Source organism: Suricata suricatta, chromosome 4 (assembly GCF_006229205.1).
Source record: "Suricata suricatta isolate VVHF042 chromosome 4, meerkat_22Aug2017_6uvM2_HiC, whole genome shotgun sequence".
NCBI lineage: Eukaryota > Metazoa > Chordata > Mammalia > Carnivora > Herpestidae > Suricata > Suricata suricatta.
The window spans coordinates 42,564,779-42,583,220 of record NC_043703.1 but is presented as its reverse complement, the minus strand read 5'-3'; the positions used below and the strand labels follow the sequence as shown (position 1 = coordinate 42,583,220).

Sequence of the window (18,442 nt, the reverse complement as noted above, 5' to 3'; positions counted from 1 at the left end):
AGCCACCCAGGTGCCCTGAAAGTATTCATCTTAAGATCAGTAATAAGGAAGGTGTGCTTACTATTTCTACTCTTGTTTATTATATTGGTATAAATTCTAGCTTGTGTAATAAGACAAGAAAATGTAAATTATAAGAATTAGAAAAGAAATGAAATACTCTTATTTGGAAATGACTTAAAGTATATGTAGAGAATCCAAGATAATCTAGAAATAAACTGTTACAGTAAAAAAGATAAAATTTCCAGGCAACTGTATCCTAGGCCAATTAAAAATATAATTATAGTTGTATAAATTGTCAGTAAAAATTCAAAGGTGAAATTTAAGAATTGGTAACATTTTAGTAGTTATAGATAACTAACTTTACCTAAGAATAAAACTAATAAAATACGTGCAAAATCTCTATATTGAAATGAATACGAGAGTGTATAATATTTATACACGAGTGTTTATTAGTCTACTTGCGTTGCCGTAACAAAATGTCACAGGCTGGGTGGCTTAACTGACAGACGTTTATCTTCTCACAGTTATGGAGGCCAGGGTCCAAGACCAAAGTGCCAGGGCTCGTTTCTAGTGAAAGCTCTCTTTCTGGTGTAGAGATGGCCTTATTCTTGGTGGGTCATCAGATGGCCTTTGCCCTGGGTTGGCACAGAGACAAAAAGATACCTTTCTCTCACTTTATTTTCTTACAAGGACATGAACCCCACGGACTGGCAGTCCCACTCTTTTGGTTCTGTTTAACTTTAATTGCCTCCCGAAAGGCCCCAGGTCCAAATATAGTCACATTTGGGGATTATGGCTTCAATATCTGAATTTTGAGGTTCAGTCCATTGCAGACTGTTTATTTCTATACTATTTACATTAGCCAAAAGCAAGAGACAGCCTAAGTAACCAACAACAGTAAAATGGATAATTGTATTATGATTTCTTACTTACTATGGACTGTGAGATGACAAATAAGAAAGAAATTAGCTACACAAAGCATGAATATTGCAAGCCTACTTAACAGATATTAATTAGTACAGAATACATTATTCCATTTATAAGTAGACAAAAATAATCTGTCATGATAGAAGGCAGGATACAAGTTATCTTTGTAGGAGATACAGTAACTAAAGGAGATTAAGCCAAGTACAGAGTGTTGGAAATGTCATGTTTCATCACCTGTGCTGTGATTACACAAATGTGTTTATTTGGTTAACATTATTTCAGGTGTATGCTCATGACTTCTTAATCTTTTTGATACCTGTGGTGAAATATATTTAAATAAAAAGTTATTTTTATCTATCTATATCTATATATCTATTTATATCTATATCATCTCTAGCTAGCTAGCTAGCTAGTTGGCTAGGTAGATAGCTATCATCTTATTTATTTTAGAGACAGAGAGACCAAAAGAGGAAAAGAGAGGCAGAGAGAATCTTCAGATTCCACACTCAGTGTGGATCCCATTGCAAGGCTCAATTCTGCAACCCTGGGATCATGATCTGAGCTGATATCAAGAGTTGGAAGCTCAACTGCCTGAGCCACCTAGGTGCCACAGTAAAAGGTTATTTTAAAATGAAGAGTAAAAATTAGGGAAACATCACTGTTAAAGGAACTGGTTCTGTTGTCATTGAAATTCTGGTTTTCAGTGAGCCAGGCTACTAATAAAATAAAATCTCTGCCTGAAAGCTTACATAATGAGTACATCAATTAAAAACAAATAAAAGCAGGGCACCTGGGTGGCTTAGCTGGTTAAGGGACCAACTGTTGATTTCAGCTCAGGTCATGATCTCACAGAGGGTGGGATCAAACCTCATGTTGGCTCCACTCTGACAGCACAGAACTTGCTTGGGAATCTCTCTCTCCCTCCCTCTCTACCACTCTCTTGTTCATGCTATCTCTCTCAAATAAATAAATAAACATTAAAAAAAACAAAAGCGAGCAACAGAGGCTTTTTTTAATTTATTATTATTTTTAAAACAAAAACTTTAGTTGTATCATCCTCTACTCTCTCACTTAGGATGCTTTCCAGTACATTCTCCTTACATATGGACATTCTCGCCTTGTTCACAACACTTTTATAAAAATTCCCACTGTCTCCAAATACTACTACTACATTCTGTTATTCAAGAGATGCTTAATTTCCTATATCATGTGTTTTTTAAAAAATTATCAAAAGTGTTCTTTCTTTCCATCTATTTTTTACAGAAGCCTTTTAATATCACCTCTGGCCAAGGCGAACATTCATGGCTCTCTGGGACACTTACTGGTCTCGTTTGAGAGTACAGGTGCTTTAAATGTGCCTTATATCTTTAACCATAGTATAAAACAAAAATATCATGAGTACATGGTAATGTTTGGAACAAAGAAAATAGCTGAGTAAGAGTTGTTAAAGTAAATTAGTTAAATTTTGAATATAAATTAACTTAGTTAAAATTAGGATAGAAAAAATTCTCAAGAAATGAAGCAGAAGGAGGATAAATTTTAATTGGGGGTTTCTATTGATAGTTTTTAAATATGTGACAGCATTTTATGAATGGTCTAGTGGACCCTAGATCTCTAAGAAGAAGGTCTCTCTGAATTACAGAAATAAGTAAGAAGTAAGAAAGTATAGAAGTAAGAAAATACCGAATATAACATGACTAGATGCACACTTATTTTGGGAACTTTCTCTGTTTCCACCTAATGTTGAAATCTGGTCATTCTGAATTCCATTTTGTATATTGCTCAAATGATTAAGTCAAATTTGCTTCTTTAATCTTTTAAAGCATGTGTCAAATTTATTTAATCAGTATTACTTATAGTAAAAAAAAGATTCAGGGCGGTTAATGTAATGCTATATTAATACAGAAACTTGTCTAGTTCTACAGATTGGTTATGTTAATCATGTTTTTCAAATGTCATACCTACATTGAATGAGAATGTTTATGTGTTCTGTCCTTACTAAGTAAGGATTAAAAGGATATTTCCTTACTTTTAAACATATGCGACTCAAAGTTTAAGAAGTATCTCCAAAATTTCTGGAGAAACAGTGTAATGCAATTAAAAATACTTTTGACTAATAAGAAAGTTTCAAAAACTCTTTAGTACTTTGTGCCTAGGGTCCTCATTGTTAAGAGTACTGAACATTCTGTGACTGTGTATCTAAATGGGGCTCAAATGACTTTAAGAATCTCACTAATTGAAATAATATTTCTAGGAGCATTTTCTCATGAAAGAAATATTAACTATTTTTCAGAGGTATGGGGTTGAAGAAAAGCTTATCCCTTTTTCTAATTTGTAATTTTTCATATACTTTTCAAAATCTGAAAAGTCCTTATATTTAATGTAATACAGAACTACCTGTGAATGCAGTTTTCATCTCTGTTGCCCCTAACAATAGTAATGTAATATTTGGATAAGTATTTCTGATTTAGATTCTTTATAACTCACTGAATAGTTTTCAGCCATTTGCATCATTTTACCTGTTCTTATTTCACGCGTCTTGCTTAATAATGCTGGCTACTTTCGTGCTGGTGGAGTCTTGTGTACAACCATATGTAAAACAGAGCAAAAATATGTGATAATTTAGTCCGAGTGGTGTAGACTTAACAGATCCCAATTCTTCTTTAACGTTAGCATCTTCCTTAATGTTAGAGAAAGTTTTGAGGGAAATGGCAGAGGAAGAGCTAGTGCATCTATCAGAGAAAATGTCTTTTAAAGTCCAAATAGAGAATGACCTAATCACCATTTAATAAGCTCTGTACATTATTCACAAAATATAGTTTGAACACAAGAGATAAAGACAGGACATTCTCCAGGGATTTGACACATGAACATACTTTCAGCTTAAGTAAATGAGTAGAAGATATTTTACAAGGTTCCCTGGATTGCAACTCAGAAGCCTTTGCAGATGGAGGATCATCAGGAGTGAAAAGGCTGGAGGAGGAACTGGGGGGGGGGGGCGGGCCCATTTTCTTCCCTCTGATTCTGCTTCTTAATTAGGAGAGATGAATCCTGGAGACAAGCCTGTTTGGCAGCCACAGAACAGAGGTTAGTACCTGCAGAAAAATAAGCATTGACCTAAAAGCAAAAAGAAAAAACAAGGCCTGTGAGTTCAAGGATTTATTTTAGCTTGACTTCTAATCAAAGTGACTTACTCACCCAAAAGCAGGGAAGAAACTGACATTTACATAGTAGACTTGGCACGAGGTACAGAAATAAATGCACATAAACATATTCCCAGGTTATAAGTATTCGTTTTCCCAGTTCCCTATATAATGCCCTCAGGGAGTTGAATTATAAAACTAAAATAAATACCATCAAAGCCCTACCTTTCAAATTATAAAGGAAACAATCAGTTATAGTTTAGAAAAGTGAAAAAGCAGATAGATTCTATCCACATGGATAAAAGTTTATAGTAGGCCCAGAATTACCTGTCATACAAGACAGATTCAGTAAGATTTATTTAATGATATGTTCGGGGGACCTGGGTGGCTCAGTTGCTTAAGCATCCGCCTTCAGCTCAGGTTTGTGGGTTCGAGCCCCACATCACTGGGCTCTGTGCTGAGAGCTAGCTCAGAGCCTGGAGCCTGTCTTCAAATTCTGTGTCTCCCTCTCTCTCTGACCCTCCCCTGCTCATGCTGTCTTTCTCTCTCTCTCAAAAATAAATAAAAAAAAAAAAACAAAAAAAATATGTTAGCACAGAAGAGTGTCGTCTAGTTCTACAGAGTGGTTATGCTCTTATATAAAATAAATCAGCTTTTCATAGAGCATACCTGTGTTAAATACATAGGGAAAATGTTTGGTGATCTTGTCGCAGAAGGATCACTGATGGGCCCTATTAGAAATATAGATATATTATAAATTCAGATGTTGTAAATGCAGATATGCAGTCACATTAGGGATCTGATTACAGTGTCACAGTTTTAAAAATTCATAAATTTTGCTCAACTTTTTTCACTTTATGAATTAAAAAAGTATTTTTAATTGTAATTTTAAAACAGTCTAAGTTCTGACACAGCAACAAATGGCACAAATTCACAGTAATTTCTTTCAAATGAACAGAAAATACTTGTGAAGTTGTTCATCAGCATATAGTAATTAACTGGTTGATTGTGATGGTGATCTCAGAACTTCCGCTTCATGGATGGGTACAGTAATTTAGACCAGACGTTGTCCTCATGCAAGCAAGTATATGTTCTGTATTACTAAGATCACTACTTTTCTGCTCTCTTCCATCTCCTTCTTCCCTCCAATCTTCTTTCTTACCTACCTTCTCCCCAGTACCTTACTTTCTCTCTACTTCTTTATTTTCCTATATTCTTTGGAAAGTAGCATTTTAAAAAATTTTCTCCAGAATTTCCCAAGGAAATATGAGAAAGCAGAGATTTAGTATCAGAAGTTTAAATATCAAATAATGCTAGGTTTTTATTTCTTTAAGAGAAATAAAAAACCAAACAGATTTACTAAAGCTGCTTCTATAGACCTGACAGAACCTAGAAGAAGGCAACTATATAAATTATTATTTCATAAAAAATCAGTAACATTCCTCTCATCTCCCCAGTTTTCCAAATTTTAGGCTGTCCATTATAAATGCTGTCTATTTCAGGGGCACCTGCTTGGCTCTTTCAGTTAAGCAACCGACTCTTTGAGTCCCATGGGTGGGCTCTGCATTGACACCATGGATCCTGCTTGCAATTCTCTGTCTCTCACTCTTGCTCTCTCTCTCTCACAAAAATTTTTAAAAAAGTTTTTAAATAAATAAAAGAGTAAGTGATATTTTAAAATGTGTGTCTACATTTTCATCCTTAAAAAATCATCCAATTGGTGGGAAAATAACCATTATACCATTATGAGAATACGGTATGTTTATTTTTTTCCCACAAAGTGTATCAGCTAGATAACTCTGCACAGGCCCTGTAGCTTCTGTGACAGTGAGTCATTTGTTAGTCGGGTGAAAAAAAATTTTTTTGAGGAATTTTGTATGGTTCGTAGTGCAGGATGATCATGCAGGGACAAAAGAAATGAGTAATAATGTTTAAGACACTGCTAACCCTTGAAAAGATTAAGTAACAGATATTTTAAAAAGTTTAAAGAAACTAATGTGACCCCCTCTCCCCATTACATAGGTGATTGTATTGAATAAAAGAATGAAATAAACATCACTGGCAGTTGTTCCTAAAATCAGTGTAAAATTGAAGGTCAAAGTAGGATTTAAAAAAATTTTTTAACTTAACTAAAAGTCTCCAACTTTTCCAAAATACCAGATATGCTTAATTTTTTTAAGTTTTTATTTATTTTGAGGGAGAGTGGGGGAGGAGCAGAGAGAGAGAGAGAGAGACGGAGGGAGAGAGAGAAAGAATTACAAGCAGGCTCTATGCTACCAGTACGGAGCTCAACAATGTGGGGCTTGATCTCATGAAATGTGAGATCATGGCCTGAGCTGAAATCAGAAGCCAGACATTTAACCTACTAAGCCACAGAGGCGATATGTTTAATTTTTTATGTAAGCCTAGATGAATTCCTCAGAAAATGTTTTCACCAGAGTATATTTAAATATACAGCTCTGAGGTCACCTGGGTGGCTCAGTCGGTTAGGCCTCCAACTTCAGTTCAGGTCATGATCTTATGTTCATGGGTTCAAGCCCCGTGACCGGCTTTTTTGCTGACAGCTCCCTCTTCCTCTGCCCCTCCCCCTCTCATGCTCTGTCTCTCTCTGTATCAAAATTAAATTAAAAAAACATTAAATTAAAAAAAAAGTAAATATCCATCTCTGAGTTTAAAAAGAAGGTTCAAATGCCTTATGGAAATGAATGGAAAAAATTGAAAACAAAACATAAATAGAATACAAAACTGATTAAGGGATTATAAATGACTGAGAAAATTGTGACAAAAAATTAGGAAATACTTCTTTTTTTTAAAAATAAGAGTAGGACATTTCATTCCTGGATACTTTGACATTTAGACATGAAAATAAATTTTTCTCATAAGATGCTGTTTGTTTTTTATGCCTATTATTTTTCTATTTGTCCTCATTGATAGACATAAGTTGGTGCTTAATACATGGGTCCTAATTAGTTTCCTACCCAGTGTTCTATATTTTATTTTATCAGACTTTCAACTGTATTATTGAGAAGCAAAGAGCAACTGTCTTTCAACTAGTGGGATTTAGATGATGAAGTGAAATCTTTGACCCTAATGCTTACTTTGCTTAAAATATATCTCTTTGAGAAGATAGGCAAGTGCACCAGCTCATCAGGTGCTATTTTTACTTCTGTGATTCCATGGTAACAAATTATCTTCACCGTAACCACAATTTCTCATGCGAAGTCCTCTGAAGTAAATTGATCTGTAGGTAGTAACACAGAACCAAATAAAATGATCTATTTGGAGGAGTAAATTAAAGAATAAAACACACACTTTGTCCAGAATCCAGGTGGAAAAAAGATAACTTACAAGATCTAATAATAGGGGAACCTGGGGGGGGCTCAGTTGGTTGAGCCACCAACTCTTGATTTGGCTCAGGTCATGATCCCAGGGTTGTGGGATGGAGCCCCTGTGTCGAGTTCCACGCTGAGCATGGACGATGCTTAAGATTCTCTCTCTCCCTCTCCCCCTCTCCTCCCCTTGTGTCTCTCTTTTAAAAGATCTAATATTAAATTAGATTGGTTAATGTCTGAACAGACCTAAAATAGACATTTCAAACTTTCATTTTGCATCAATAACTATTTGTGGCCTATATGGTAAGTAAACATATTTATATTCCTTCAATGTATCTGAATGATGTAGGGGCATTATTTTTCATGAAGGTGATATATAAAAAATAGAAATAAATCTAACAACATGCAAAATTTTCTTCATATTTAGAATTAAAGTATAAGAAAATGTTTTATATGTGGACTTATCATGGAAAATTTTCAAATTGAGTTCAAAATTAATTCAGATTTTTACAGTAATGGGAGACAAACTCTGAATTCAGTTTTAAACCAAGATAAAGCAGTAGCAATGCTGTCCTTTACTTACAAGTTACTTAATTTTGCTTTAATTTTTATTTTGTAATATCTGAGAGTTGAGGTGGTAATTTATATCTTTTTGTTTTTCATGTCAAAAATATAAAATTATAGTCTATATTAGTGCTTTTTAATGTGTGTATGTTATTTAATTATATATCTATACCTAATTAACTAAATCATTACTCTTCCTTTGGATGTGTAGGCTGTTTGAATATTTTTAATTTATGGGCAAGATTGTGATGGCTTCTTCTTGAATATAGCTTATAATTATTAGTTATTTGTATGCCAAGATGTGGGGCAATCAGGGTCAGTTTATTTGAACATTTAACAAGTCTTTCCAAATGATAATGCATTATACATTTTTCAAAGTTGAGAGAGAGTGCAAGATGCTTCACAAGTTTAACTGAGCCAACAAGTGCAGAGCAAGGTTTTTGTTCAGTATGCTGAAGTCCAACTGCCTCATCATGCTGGATGCTATATAGTGGGATAAAACATGAAACAAATCAGAGGAACCAGACTATTACACTCCACAGGGTATTCCCTTCAGCATTAGGATACATACATGTCTAACTTTGGTCACAAGTTTTAGATAGTAAATCATTTTCAGAGGGAAGAAGGCTCACCTGGGTAAAATACATATAGAAAAGTTAAGTCATAACCATAATAAAACTAGAACTTCTATGACTTACTCATGGTTAACCCGAAGTAGGTTTGAAGAACCTCGAGATGTCGTTTTCCCCAGAAGCCATCCTTAGCATTGGGAAATGGTGTCAATAATGGTGCATTGAGACAGTAGCACACATGTCATGGTTTGGACTTTGATTTCTTCAGGCAATTGTCAATTATAGGGACACTTGAAGAGCTACATACTATAAAACCTTTGCAGAAGGAAAAATCCTTAGACTTTTCTATTTTGAAATACTTTTGTATTTATAGGAGAGTTGCATAGATAGTACAGAGGAATCCTGTATATCCCTCACCTGGCGTCTCCTGATGTTAACACCGTACAGAACCATGGTGCATTTTTTGAAATTTAGATATTAACATTGATACAGTACTATAAAGGAAATCACAGATTTTTCTCAGAGTTTACCAGTTTCTTTCAATGTCCTTTTTCTATTTTAGGCTCCAGTCCATGATACTATGTTACATTTAGTTGTCATGACTCATCTCCTACAATCTGACCACTTTTTTTAGTTTTTTCCTGTGCTTTATGATTTTGGCATTTTTGTGAAGAGCACTGGTCAGATATATTTTCAGATGTCCACCAATCTGTTTGATATTTTGTCACGATTAGATGAGGTTGTATATTTTTGGATAAGAACACCACTAAGCTGATGTGCCCTTCTTAATGCATCTTTTCAGGAGATATATGATATGAACATGACTTACTGATGGTGATGTGTAACCTTCATCACTTATATAAGGAACTCTTATTTTTAAAGGTAATTTTGTTCCAATGGAAACAGTTCACATTTTATAATAAAGTCATACATTTTAATGATATGAATAGCATTTTAACTAAAATCACAGAAACTTCAGATAATGATAGTTCTCTACTGTTAATGTACTGTTACACTATAAGCACTGGAAAAAAATCAGAATAGAATCTGCTAAAGGCTGATACATTTATATAACTGCTTATGGTATCTTTTCACTGCACTGTATCTTTTAAATTTGAAACATATCCATAGCCTATTGAATGGAATACCAGTAGAAGTCTGTTAGCTGATATGCAGTTAACTGAATTACTGGATTAACTGTTAATCTTCACAGCCAGTAAAAATTACTGATTCCTAGAACGTGATGTACATGGGCTGGTGATAATGCTCTTCCATACCCAAACACTACTTCTACTCATTGGGTCAATGCTTACTACGGTCTATCTTGTGTATTCCCAAGTGAGTTCATGCAACTGAATTTATGATAGTGTTATATAAATTAATTAAATACCCTGTACACGTAAGATTTGTGATGAAGGTGATGATGAGAATACAAACAAACCAACCGAAATAATGTAAAATTCAGTGTGGATAAGATAACAGTAAATGATAAAGTGAATTTTAGAATAACTCTAAGACTCCTAGGAAAATGTATTCAATTTATAGATCTATCTTAGAAGAGAGTGGGAAATCATAAGTCGGGTAAAAAGAGATAAGGCATGCAAATAGTTATCAACAAAAAGGACTTAACCTCTATATCAAAAGATTGGCAGGTAAATATATATTTAAGTAGTATAAGCTTAAATCATTAAACATTCTTGCCCTGCTTAAAAGTTAAGTACAGAAACATGCTTGAAATAATTAATACTTATTTATACTCTCATTTACCCCCCCATTTCTATTTTTTTTTTAAGTTTGTCAGACTGGATTTTTTTTTAAATGTTTTATTTATTTTTGATACATAGAGAGACAGAGCATGAAAGGGGGAAGGGCAGAGAGAAGGAGACACAGAACTGAAGCAGGCTCCAGGCTCTGAACTAGCTGTCAGCACAGAGCCTGACGCGGGGCTCGAACCCACAGAGGTGAGATCTGACCTGAGCTGAAGCCGGAGACTTAACCGACTGAGCCACCCAGGTGCCCATACCCCCCCATTTCTAAAAAAAATTAATGCTATTCATGGTCTATACCCTGGCACTGTGTTTAACATGAGAAAAAATTGTATTAGCCTGGCCAGTGTTCACATGAAACACATAGTTTAACATAGAAAACATGAAATGATATAAAAATAAAGTAGACATAGGGTTTTATAAAAATAATACAGAATAACAAGGGAGAATATAAATCAATAATGCAATTTACATTGTGGGGTCAAAATGGACTTTCATAGGAATGTTCATTACATCTGAAACCAAAGGAATAGTATCATGAAATCACAAAGCAGAGAAACTGAGAAAATAACAGGCCCTGAATGAGAAGAAAACTTGGGACATTTGTGGACTTGGAAAAACAGTTTTGTACATGAAGTAGTGCTTGGTGAAGATTGGAAGAACACAACAGAAACAGCAACAACAAAACCAAACAAACAGAAAAATATTGCTTGTGAAGGAATAGAGACAACCACTACAGAGGAACTATTGCCCGAGGTACAGGATGGGGAGGCCCTATGGATGAAGGACCTACCATGGAGCATGAGAGAAGAGCACCAGGAATGAAGCCCAGCCTTTGGCGAAGACTCAGAAGACACTACAGATGGTAATGGAGAAAGAACACCAAGGATAAAACACTAACCAGGATGCAGAAAAAGCACTGCACAAAGAGCAGTGCTAGTGGTGAAGAATGAAGAGCCTGTGGAAGGAGCAGAGCCCACTGTGAGCAGCGGGAGACCATTACAGATGGAGCTTGTGCTAGTGAGTGCCAGAGCACTGCAGAGAAAGAGGTGTCTTTGGAAATAAACAGAGAGAGAGAGAGATGGGTCACTGCCTGTGATGAAGAATGCAAAGGTGACATGGCAAACAGCCTGTCGGGAAAATTGGAAGAATCCTAAGTTTAATACTGTGCGTTTGATGAGCACAGTGGGCAAAGTATGACCTGTGGTGATGAATGCCAGAGCACTGTGAATAGGACATAAACCCTTATAGGAAAATGATAAATCCAGTTACATAAGCTTGTGATGTTCTATTCATCAATGAAACACATTCTAAATGAAACCAAAATTTATAAAAATTTGAAAAACTTTCAAGAAGTGTGTTTCAATATCAGACTAAGTACCAATGGTTCCCAGAGTATTAAAAAAATTCTCATAACCCAACATAAAACATAGGCAAACAAATGTTCTACAAACACTTTACCAAGTAGGAAATCTACAAGGCCATGAAGCATAAAAAAACATTCAATTTCACTAATGTAAATGAAACCTAAATGGTATAGACAAAAATCACAAACGACTTATAATACTTAATTATGTCAAGGATGGGAAACCACCCTGAGCTCTTTTGAATCCTGCCAGTGAAAGTATATTTTGAGAAGAATGTGGCATTAGGTAATAACAGTTGGTTAGTTCACACTATAAAATCTGGCTATTGCAATCCTAGGCGTATAACCTAGAGAAAGTCTAGTGGTTGTGATGAGGGGAGCTGGGACAAGCTAAGCACAAAGTGCAAGCTAGCACACATGCCCTGCCCCCAGGTGGGATGTGTGTGATATTCCTCAGGCACTCTGGGATGCCCAAGGACAAAGGAAAGGAAAGAAAACAAATGACTGACTGATAGAGATCACAGTTATACAGGACATGGGTCTTCATCAGTTTACAATTATCTTAGTAAATTACAAGAAAAAGGCAATCTTATCAATACCCTAATCTCCAGACACCTATAGACTCAGGTTCCTGGAGCACCAACATCACCCTCCATCCTGATGTGGAAAATGAAGGAAAGAAGAAAATGGCAGGTAAAATTAAATTTCCTCATACCCTGTAGCCCACGACAAATACTTGAGACAAATACAGAGTTTAATATTTCTCCAGAAACTCCCAATAGTCATAATGTTAATGCCTTACTAGAGGGAAAACAACCTTAGCTTGACAATATCAAGGCTTCAGGCAGCTGGGGAGTCCTCTTTAGCATATCAAAGCCCCTCTGGAGGCCTCCCTTTTGACTTTACTTCCTAGTATATAACTGGCCACTCTTCAAAACCCCAGTGCAGCTCTTTCTGCCCGTGGGTCCTATCCCTGTGCTATAATAAAATCACCTTTTTGCCCCAAAGTTGCCTTCACGAATTCTTTCTTGATCGTCAGCTCCATACCTCCCCACCATTACCCCAAAGCCTCATCAGTTGTGCATGAAGAGACACTGGCAATAATATTTATAGAAGCATTTATTATATTATAAAACCCTACCAATATTAGATCAGGAGAAAATAATTGCGGTATAATCATAAAATGGAAAACTGTAAGAAAATAACAATGAACATGACCTACTACATTTGTCAGTAAAGGTGAATACAGTCAAGGTTGAGGAAAGGAAAAAAAGTCAAGAATGAAAGCTTACAGATGAACAGTTTCCTAAATGGCATTGTAAGGACTCCATGGACTCTCTCCCCAGACAGCCATAACTCATGAAAATTAAACCGTTATCTAAAGTCTGGAAACTGTCCTGCGGGTATACAGTATGTGTGGAAACATTTATTCAAGAACATCCACTAAATTTCAGGACGAATAGCAAGTGTGTGACACTTGTCACACCCACGCCCACTCTACACACTACCTCCGCAGTTCGGAGCTCTGGATCACTGTTGCAAAGAATATAGAGCTTCTCTTCCCCAGCTCTCGTTCCGTGACTGTGGGATCTCTCCCAACTGTCAGCCTTTTCTCATCCTCCTCCAGCCATGAGCGTTCAGAGCATCCACTTAGCCCACTCTTATAGTTTGGAAGTTCTACCCCAGGCATGGAAGACTGAGAATACTGAGATCCCAATCACCCTTGCCCTACCTTGCTTGTAGGACAGAATTTCCACACCAGAAAAGACTAGAGGCTACCATCTTTGTCTGCATCCAGCCCCCTGCTCTTAAAGCAGGACTGTCATTCAAGGAGAAGCAGGCAGCTGTTTGCATCTCCAGCTTTGGAGCAGTGGTGCGGAAAGTCAGCCCCCGCGGGAGAGCATGGCTACAAGAACGGAGAGCTCTGAAGCTCTGCCCAAGTACACGGACTCTATTCTTTAAGCAATTATAGGAAGCCGGTAGCTCCGTGAGAGTAACAAACTAAACTATAGGCCAGTTAATATACAAGAAAGAATCAGGGAGAGATACAACTAAGAGCCCTCCTGTAGTCAGAACAAATTCTGAACATTTGCCTCAAAACTACCCCTGAAAAATGCCTTAATTTAATTGGATCACAATGTGTAGCAATTTATGCCCCAAGGACATTGTCAAAACAATAGTGCTACGAGCAAGCAATTAATGGAACCTAACTATTTGGTACCAAGAAAGGCCTACAGCTTAACAGATCCCAGAAGGAGGCAGCCAAAGATAGTCCAGTGGAAACCACTGTCATCCTTGGATGCATGTCCTGTGCCCAAGGCTACACCCGCTAGGGAGTGAGATGAGAGAGGGAAAAGGATTTAAAAAAACTGAAAACATGACTGAGTATTTCCCCAATTTGAGGAAAAACCTTAATCTACACATCCTAAGAAGCAAACAACTCCAAGAAGGATAAAAGGAAATAAATCTATACTCAGATACATAGGAAAACTAATGAAAGGTGAAAATTTTCAAGAACATCTTGAAAGCAGCAAGTCCTTTATGAATCCTCTACATGGGAACTCCAGTGAGATTAATTGTCAGAAACAGTGAAGACCAGAATGCAGGGTGCTATTCAAGTGCTGAAACCAAACACCAAAGAGGTCAATCAGGACTCATATCCAGCAAAATTGTCTTTTTCAAAATTTAATCTGAAATAAAGATGTCCTCAGATTAAAAAAATAAAAAGAGATTTCATATCTAGCTGAACATACTTATAAGAAGTACTAAGAGAAGTTTTTTTTAGGTGAAAGGAAAACCCCTGATAGTAATTCAAACCCATGACAAAAATTAAGAACACTGGTAAAGCTAATTAAATGAAAACAAAAACAGCCAGTAAAAATGCATATTTCTCTCCTATCTTGTCTTATCTGACTCAAACAATTAGATAAAACAATATATAATGTGGGGCGCCTGGGTGGTTCAGTCAGTTAAGCATCTGGCTTCGGCTCAGGTCATGATCTCGTGGTTCATAGGTTCTAGACACACATTGGGCTCTGTGCTGACAGCTAGCTCAGAGCCTGGAGCCCGCTTTGGGTTCTGTGTCTCCCTCTCTCTCTGACCCTCCCTTGCTCACACTGTCTTTGTCTCTCAAAAATAAATAAAAATCTTTACAAAAAAAAATATATATAATGTAATTAATTGGATGGTGGAGCCTAACACCATTGGGAAATGGAATATATTTGACATTAACAGTACAGAGCATGTGGGTGGGAGAAAAGTGCAGAATGATACCAGATAGTAACTTGAATCTATAGGAATAAACCCAGAAATGTAAGGTATTATAACAAACTCTATGAATATCTACTTATTTTTTCTCTTAGCTTCTTTATTTTTTTCCTGCTTATTTATTTATTTTGAGAGGGAGAGTAAGAGTGTGCACAAGCAGGGGAGGGGTCGAGAGAGAGAATCTCAAGCAGGCCTCACACTCAGCACAGCGCCGATGCAGAGATAGATCTCACTACAGTCAGATCACTACCTCAGGCAAAATCAAGAGTCAGACATTCAGTCAACTGAGTCACCCGGCACCACCCTACTCTCAGCTTCTTTAAAAGATATATAATGCAATAATTATAACAATGCCTTATTGGTTTTGTAACATATATAAATAAAATATGTATAACATAACGATGATAGAAGAGAGGAGAAAGGGAATAGCATGAGATAGGATTGAGTCTCACTGAAGGTAAGTCAGTATACACTGGTAGATTCTGATAATATATATATAGTATGCCCCAGAATAGCCTCTAATAAATACATAGACATATAGTTTACTTTTAAAAAATCATTAAAGGAACTAAAATACTACACCAGAAAATATTTACTTGATTCAAAAGGAAGTGTAGAGAAATTAACATCATGAGACCTACAGAAAACTAAAGGTAAAATGGGAATGTAAATCTAACTATATAAATGATAACATTAAACATACATGAATTAAACAGTATAATTAAGAAGCAGAAAATGTCAGAATGAATGAAAACAAAACCAAACCAAGACCAAATATATGCTAGGTACAGAAGACACACTTCATGCTCAAAGATACAAACGGATTAAAGGTTGAGAAAGCTGAAGTGGCTATATTAAAACCAGACAAAAGTTAATTTTAAAACAAAAAAATGGGACTAGAGATAAAGATATTGAATAAAGGTTTAATCTATCAGAAAAATAGATCACAATTATACACATACCTAGCAGTGGAGCACTAGCATATATAAAGAAAAAAATTGACGGAATTGAAGGGACATACAGATAATTCAACTATAACAGTTTGAGATTTCAATGCCTTTCTTTCACTAATGGTTAGAACAACTAGGCAGAAGACCAATAAGAAGATAGAAGACTTGAACAGCACTATAAACCAACTAGACACACAGACATCTGTTTAAAACTCCACCTAACAAGGTGTGTATGTGCTCATGGAACATTCTGCAATATAGTACATATGATAAGCCATAAACCAAGTGTAATTAAAGTTACAAGGACTGAGATCACATAAATTACTATCCTCTGACTACAGTGGAGTGAAATTAAGTATAATAACAGAGGGAAATTTGGCAAGTTCAGAAATACGTGGAAATTAAATATCATTTTCTTAACATAGCCAACAGGTTAAAGATGAAATCACAAGGGAAATTAAAAAATACTTTGAGATGAATGAACATGAAGATACAACATGTAAAATCTTGTGGAATCATGTAATTGCAGGGAAATGTGCAGCCTTAATGTTTATAGTTTTAAAAAAGAAGAAAGATCTCAAATCAGTAATCTATCTTTTTACCATAAGGCAATGGAAAAAGATGGGTAAATTTAAAATAAATAAATAAATAAGTAGTTTTCAGTGTGTGCACTGAGTTGTGCAACCATCACCAATTTTAGAAATTAGAATAGTTTCATCATGACAAAACAAAAGCACATGCCCATCCACAGTCATTTTCAATTCTTGTCTTCCCCTAGGCCCTGGCAACCACTACTCTACTTGTCTCTATGGTCTTGCTTAGTTTGAACATTTCTCATCAATAGGATCATACTACATGTGTCATTTGGGGTCTGACTTTTTTCACTTAGCATAATGTTTACAAGATTCATCCATGTTGTCTTATGTATTTGCATTTTAAATATTTTTATGGTAAATTATATTCCACTTATATGGCTACATCATATTTTTTAACCCATTAACTAGTTGATAGTTGAATTATTTCCACATTTTGGTTGCCATGAATGATACTGCTATAAAATTCACATATAATTTTTGTGAGGACATCAGAATTGGTGTCTTGTGGTTTTCATTTGCAGTTACCTCATGGCTTATGATAATGACTATCTTTTCATGTGAATAATGGTTATTTGTATAATCTTTGGGAAAATTTTTATTTATATCATTCGCCCATTAAAATAACAGCTATATTTAATTCACCTGTCATACATGTCTTGTTCAGCTATAGCTGCTAAAACAAAATACCGCAGACAGGGTGCCTTAAACAACAGAAATTTACTTCTCAGAGTTCTGAAGGCTCGAAGTCCAAGATCAAATTGCTGGTACAGTAGGTTTCATCTTGAGCCCCTTTTTTTGTAGAAAACTACCAGCTAGCTGTGTACTCACATGACCTCTTCTTTGTTCATGAGAGATGGGAAAGAGAGAGAGTGATCAACTAAGCCTATCAAATCAGGGCTCTACCCTTTGAGAGAGAGGGTGAGAGAGAGCATCCCAAGCAGGCTCTGTACCATTATTATGGAGCCAGATGTGAGGCTTGACCTCATGAACTGTGAGATTATGACCTGAACCGAAAACAAGAGTCAGCTGCTTAACTGACGGAGCCACCCAGGTACCCCTAAAAACACTTAAAAAGGGTGAATTTTATGAAGTGAAAGTTATAGCTCAACAAAGGTATTATGAAAACACAAAACTAAAAATATACAGAATTTTCCATTCATATAAGTTAAGAAGGAGGCAGCTGTGTGTGTGTGTGTGTGTGTGTGTGTGTGTGTGTGTGTGTGTACACATGTGTATCTATCTATCTATCTAGTAAATGTGAAAATAGAGCAAGGGCCTACTTACCAGGATATCAGGTTCTTTTCAAGAAGAGGGGAGAACGTGAATGGGGAAGGGAACAGATGAAGCCTCCACAGCACCGTTTTCAAAATACTTGCTTGTCTAACCCATCTGGGTGGTCATTCAGGGTGCACTGCTGCAGTACTAATGAGGGATAATTTAGGATGTCAAAGCACTAGGATCATATTACCACTGAGACAATTATGACATGTTCATCATTGAGTTTTTCATTATATAAATCTCTTTTATTTATTTTGATAAATCAGATCTTGCAAGAGCATTCTATTGGCTATTCTTTCCCCCTGCTCCCCACTTGTGCTCCACCTCATTCCTTTACTGTGTGCCCATCAGATTTTTCTTTATGAAGTACCTCCCCTAGCTTTCTTGGCACACTGGTTCCCAGTGGGGTTTGACTAACTGAAGTTATCCACAAGAGATCAGAGTAGTGTAGGAGGAAGGGGGACTTGGGATAATTAATCTTTTTGTTCCTTCTCACGGCCTCAGTCTTTACAGGAATTCTGTTCTACAGCTTCTGATAGCTCTTCTTTTAAGGTCCCACTGCTAAACAGAATCCTAGTCATGCCATTTCCGTGCCTGCGCCTACAAGCAATATTGTCTTACTGCCGTTGTTAGTCAGTGGGTGGCTCAGTATTGCCTGTTGCTTAATCCTGCTAACACATC

General features: G+C 36.1%; 1 long non-coding RNA gene across 2 annotated transcripts; it reads right to left on the bottom strand.

Moving 5' to 3' along the window:
* Nucleotides 1-429: 429 nt before the first annotated feature.
* On the bottom strand, nucleotides 430-17,851 carry LOC115290495. Of its 2 annotated transcripts, XR_003908144.1 has the most exons (5): nucleotides 17,768-17,851; nucleotides 7,169-7,311; nucleotides 4,740-4,801; nucleotides 3,447-4,044; nucleotides 430-635 (listed from the first exon to the last, which is right to left on the bottom strand). It is a non-coding gene; the product is annotated as an uncharacterized LOC115290495 (long non-coding RNA). The 2 variants fall into 2 exon arrangements; XR_003908145.1 differs by lacking the exons at nucleotides 7,169-7,311; nucleotides 17,768-17,851 and adding an exon at nucleotides 8,665-8,932.
* Nucleotides 17,852-18,442: the final 591 nt, after the last annotated feature.